Source organism: Gossypium hirsutum, chromosome A08 (assembly GCF_007990345.1).
Source record: "Gossypium hirsutum isolate 1008001.06 chromosome A08, Gossypium_hirsutum_v2.1, whole genome shotgun sequence".
Classification (NCBI taxonomy): Eukaryota; Viridiplantae; Streptophyta; class Magnoliopsida; order Malvales; family Malvaceae; genus Gossypium; species Gossypium hirsutum.
The window spans coordinates 77,001,333-77,007,654 of record NC_053431.1 but is presented as its reverse complement, the minus strand read 5'-3'; positions in this window follow the sequence as shown (position 1 = coordinate 77,007,654).

Genomic DNA, 6,322 nt, shown 5'->3' with positions numbered 1-6,322 from the left:
CAAAATCGAAAAAGATAGTTCGACGGAGAACTTTAAAGAAAATGGAAAATCACCTTTCGATTTCTTGATTCTTTTTTGTATATCACTCTGTGTATATTGGGCGTGTTCGTAAAAAGGGAACCCTTTTACAATCGAAAATAATAGGCTTTATAGCCGGATGTTCAAAATAAAAATAAAAAATACAATTTTCTTTTGTTTTCGTGTTGCTGCTGTAGTTTTGTCTGTTTCTTCGCAGGTATGAAGTGTGCTGGCGCGAGTACGAGGGCTGTGCTGGCATGTGGAGGCGTGGGCGTGGCTTCTGGAGTTACAGAGCGTACGGAGGCATTGTCTGGTTGCTTGGCTGCGGCGCGAGGGAGCACATGTGATGTGGTTAGGCTGCTTGTGAGGACTGCGGCGCAAGGGGCCATTTGCCCTAGGGTTTGTCAAAATTTGGCTTAGTTTTTGGGCCGTTTGGGTCTGTTCTGGGTATTGGGCCATTGTATTTGGGCCATGGAGTATTGGGTTAGGTTATTTCGTAAATGGGCTTGTAATTGGGCTATCAGGTTTATTTAGGGTTGGGTTAGTTATTATGCCAAAGTTTGTAAATAGACATTTGATGGACTATTAACATTTATATTTAATTTTAATTTATTTTTTATTTTGGTTCTTCTTTGGGCCCGAGCAAATTGGCCTGTTTACAAATGTAACTTAAACTTTTTGCCTATGTACAAGTTCTATCTATGAATATAACCAATTCCCTTGTGGGTGCACATTGATTGATGACATATACAATTCTTGATAATAAAATTTCATCAATTTCTATTTTATCGCTTGGCCTGTTGTATACATATTGGAAAGATACTTAATAAACTTATGCTCAAACTTTAGCATGCCACTTAACTTCCTTTGTATGCATAATAGTCCTTCGCACCAATTCCTTTTTATGAGACCTTAGCATCGCCTTTTCTGGCACATATTTCTTTACAACCTGAAACTTGAAATAACCTTTGTGAGTTCAACTTAGTGAGTTAAACCTTAAATACCTGATTCATCATATTAAGCGTGATCGATGCTTCACATGTCCCTCAAGTGTCCTTTAACTTTCCATTATTCCTTTTGGTGGTTACTTCACTAAAATTTCTCTAACAGACTGTAATTACTCTATCTACTTTTAAAGCTATGTCTTCACTCTATTAGGCTCCAAATTTGAAGTCCAAACTCAAATGGTTGTTTCTTTCTTCTGAGTGCATTATACTTGATATCTCTTCACTTTCTATGTCTCATCTTAAATTTTATCTTTACATAGTCTTTAACTATTTTGTTTACCTTATTTACAAACATTAATCTTATTCCTTACTTACTAACTTTTCAATTACCTTCGGGTAAGGTAGACTACACCCATTACTTAACCCAGAGTTCGCCTAGACCTTCCTTACTTCAAGATGCTACCTATACATGCCTATAACACATATCTCAGATTTTCCACCTATTTTAGCGTGCTTTAGTTTCACTGTTGTTTTCTTATTATTATACGGGGTTCACTATTTCATTTGTATACAGTACCTTTCTTTTAGAGTTTGCTAAATACTTAGATTCTTTTACTTGTCCATACATCATCTTTTACACTTACCATATCTTCAGAGACCTATTTTCAATTTGCCTTCAGAGGATCGTTCATGTGATTCTTTCCTAATTCCTTACACTTCATTCATTCAGAATGTCTTGAAGGCATTCATTTATTTAAATAGCCACAAGGGCTTTCTTTTTAAAGAGTTGCCACCAAGGCATCTTGTCCTCAGGTTACACTACAAAGGCATTTCATTTCAAATATAGCCATGAAGACTTCCTTTACGGAGAATGCCACGAAAGCATTTCCTTTCAAAGTTTTGCCATAAAAGGCATTTTTAAATAGAGGTTGCCACAAAGGCTTACCTTTCTAGGGTTTTACCACAAAGGCTTTCCTGTGCAGAGTATTGCCATAGAAGTTGTTTTTTTAACTAGTGTTTCAAACGGAAGGGATTTGCCTAGACTCATACTTAGTGACATTTGTCGCTCATCATCCTGGGACGCAAAGAACCTAATTAGGTAATAACCTTCATTAACTTTTCCCATATGATTCCATAACCGACCAGTTACGATCATACACGATATGGTTTTCTTTTCATATGATGTAATAACCCATCAGTTATGATCTTACATGATTTGGTATTCAACGCCATGGCCATGGACTTGTCTTTTTAGATATTTGTATTTTTAGTCCCGACAGACCCCTTTAATGACTTTAGAGACAAAAACAGACTCTTCATAATGACCCCAGATATAAAAATAGACTCTTCATACTTAGATCCTTCTTTCATAGACTCATCTTATCTTGGCTTACTTGTAATAGACACATCTAGACCTTTCAGGCACATTAAGACATTTCTATTAGTCAGACACAAGCACCTTTTGACCTCAAGATTTATGTTATCCAATCATGCAAGTTTATAAATCTTATGTTTCTCATTGGATCATCACATCATACTTTGTTAGTTTGATTTTCACCATTTGGTCATTTAGTCTAGGAGTTCCTAGAAGATACATACTACATGCAAGTGTCAACTTAGGGACCCACCTAATAACCTCAAAAAGGCAACTTAACTTTCATATCCATTATTCAACAAGGTGTTACAACCTCCTCTGCCTTGATAGGAGGGAAAATCAGTAACAAAAACAAGGGTTACAGACTCATCTTTGAGAGATGTCATTTGATTTTATCCATAGTTCTTAAGAAGGAAGATAACCCTCCCTTAACTTAACTCAAGTGTCCTTTTAACTTAACTCAAGTCTTCATGGAAACTTGGTAAACATCACATCAAAATTGAGTGGACTTATCAAAATCTACCACATTGGTCACTAGATGTACTCCTAACCATTCCTTTCATGATTACCACTTTAATTTCAGTTATCATCGTTATCTGATGAGAATCATTATCTATTTATTTCCATTTTGGAGTTTGCCCATTCTATACGTCGAAAAGGGCTTTTGGGTGAACACTACATCGCCAATAATAATTCTTTGTACTATGCGATGTATTCATATATATATTCTTACCAGTACTACTTGTTCATTATACTTACCTTTTTTCAGAGATGGCAATAAGCTTTGTTCTTTCAGAATATCCTTTACGCTATTCATACCAAAGTCTACCTTAAGTTCCTTTCCTTTCGTTTAGAATCTGTCAGATAGGGCATCACTAGCGCACCCAGAAAGTCCTTACACTTAATTGAGTCCTAACGTTGAGTACTTGAAACTTACCCTTAAGCCTCACTTTTATAAACAACACGTAAATAGCAAGGATTTCGCTATATGGGATGTTACAAAATTTTTGAAAGCTCTTAGGTTGTTGTCGAAGGGATTTACATTTTTGCATTAGGCATGCGTATTAAATTAGATAAATGGTCTGATGGTTATAACTGTTTCTTATTTAGCTCAATAAGTTAGTGAAGGTCTGAGTAATCGGGGCAAATGACTAGTAGAGTAAATTTTGTTCGGAAGTTTGCTGATGAGTTCCTTCTTACTTCCTTTGAGTTATGAAACTTCTATGATATGTGGGTTGTGTGTAGTAAGTTTCCCTTACTATAAATGAGTCAATGTGTTGTGTCTGGGCGTGTGTGTGGTATGGCCACCATAAAAACACCCTTCTTATTGCACGAGCCTAGTACCAGAAAATTTATGATATGTGAAAATTGTGAAAATGATATCTATATATGATGCCTCGGTAGGGTAGCTATATAGCAAACCGGACTGGCAGAACATAGCCCGACCTTGCTGGAGAAAACACATTCAACTTAATAAGGATACAAAATGAAAATAAATATGGTTGATATGTGAATATTATTTCTGAGATATAGGTTCAAGGCTAGCACAAGGATCGGTCGTTAATAACCATGCAGGGTTGTGGGAGATGTGTATAAGTTGGTGGAATGTGTCTTCTTGAGTGCTGTATGTGTCATGTTAAATTGGCATGGTGTTGCTACCTAGGAACTGTGGATGAAAATTAGCGTATTATATCTATATAATAGAGTCTCATGAAAAAGTCTATTATTATTTTCTTACGAGTACTGATGCTTGTTAATTATTGGAGTCCTTATAAAACCAATTGTGTCTATTTTGGAACTCACTAAGTTCAAAAGAAATTATCCCTTTACTTTTCATCATCAGACATTTTGATAGTAGAAGAAACATCTGTCGAAGGGGACTACGCCAGAGTTGCGGTTGCGAGTGAGCCACTTGTTTATTTTTTGTATCAGCATAGCTAGGAAGCGGGTGGCTTTATAAATCTATTTTGTAATTAACTTTTACAATTAGCTAATTTATTTGTATGTTTTATTTTAAAAGAGAATTACCCCTTCTTTTGAAAGTGTAAGTCGAACCCTTTTGATTTGTTGATCATGAATTTTTATGATTTTGATATATATGCTATATCTAGGCAATAATTGAGTAATAGATTTTCATTTTATAATTTCTATTATTTTCTCTAAAGATGTGTTATCAAATGAAAGAAGAGAAATAAGTTTTACACTAAAGAAAATCTTCATAATTTTTTTTGCAAAAAAAATTAAGTTAAGCCAAAGGATTTGAGTTCGTTTTAATACCCTCAGTCCGTCGGGCAGTCTGTTTGGTTGAATGATGCACACCGTGCCTTTCTGAAGGGAAAAATTTGGCATGCCCACTTTGAACACCGAGTTAAATTTGAGTCTTACTACTAACTTTGGTTTGTAAGCCCTTGTGACTTTTCCAAGCCAACAAGTTATAATTAAAAACTTTACCAAAGTGTTTGAGATGTATCTCACTTGTTGCATTTACTTGTCTTAGCTGCCCAGTTTGTATCACTACTTTTTCCCCAAAGTCTGATGCACAACCCACCTCTCTTTTAAGTGGTAGTGCCACTGATAACTCAACAGGAATTATATCAATTTGTCGCCCTTCTAGCATTTTTAAGGGGATCTTCATAGCACTCCTCCTATCTACCATGTCAATGTTATTTCCTCATGAACATCTCCGGCTAGTTGGATTGCTGACAATACATTTGTTTTGTCTCGTATGTCTTGACTCACAGGCACAACACATTGTTTTTGTTGAGAATTAGGATGCAGATATAGTCAAAGTCTTTCTTTCCTTTCTATTGTCGATCTATAGCTTATCTCCTTTTGCTACCCCATAGTTGGGACAGCTTTAGAATTAATAGTCTTGATCTTCTTAGTTGATCTAGTAATTAAGAGACCAAGTTTACCTACAATTTTTTTATATGAATAGGTTTGATTCCATCGTATTAATAAGAGCACTCTTCCTCTAACCTACAATGTTGATGTCCACATACTTCAACCTTTTCTGCTTGCAATCCCTTTTTGCTTTCGTTGAATTGAGTATCATTGACCTAAATTTTAGCACGTTATTCTCAACAGGCTCTGCTTCTTGGATCGCTCTGAATAGTCCCGCATCCTATGCTGACCACAACTCAAGAAGCACTCTACTAGTTTCTTCTCATTCTCTTTAACTCTCTTGGCTTTAACAGAACGCACAATCGGACCAAGTCTCATTGATGCTCTTTAACTCTATTTAACTCTCTTGGCATTAATAGATATCACGAATCATTTTGGACAATCCCTCACAATATACAGACCTTCGTAAATGAAGCACCTTACTAGCCTATTTAATTTACTATTGAGCTTCCACTTCCCATTCGGTGGTTTCCAATTACCACTATTGTCGTTTCTATTCTTGATCGATCCTTCTTCATCTCCTACACCATTGCCCTTTTCTCTAGGGCTCAGAAGACCCGAACTTATTTCTTTTCAGAACAAGCTAAATGAAGGACTCCACTATGATCATAGCTTTGGATAGTTCTTATACCCCTTAGTGTTGCAAATCTTTCTTTTTCTCATTCCCTTTAACTCTCTTGGATTTAACAGTACACTCAATTGGACCAAGTCTCATTGATGCTCTATCTGGCTCATCATCCTCTTCAATAGCAGATAGCACAGATTGTTTTGGACAATCCCTCACAATTTATGGACCTTCATAAAAGAAACACCTCACTAGCTCCTTTGGTTTACTGTCGGGCTTCCACTTCTTATTCTATGGGTTTCTATCACAATCACTGTCGTTGCTATTATCGACCAATCCTTCTTTATCTCCTCTACCATTGCCCTTTCTCTAGGCTCAGAAGACTTGAACTTGTTTCTCCTTAAAACAAGCTCAAATGAGGACTCCACTATGATCATAGCTTTGGAAAATTTATAGACCACTCTTGCTTAGCCCACAACTTTAGCCCATCCATGAAGGAGAAAAATGCAATCT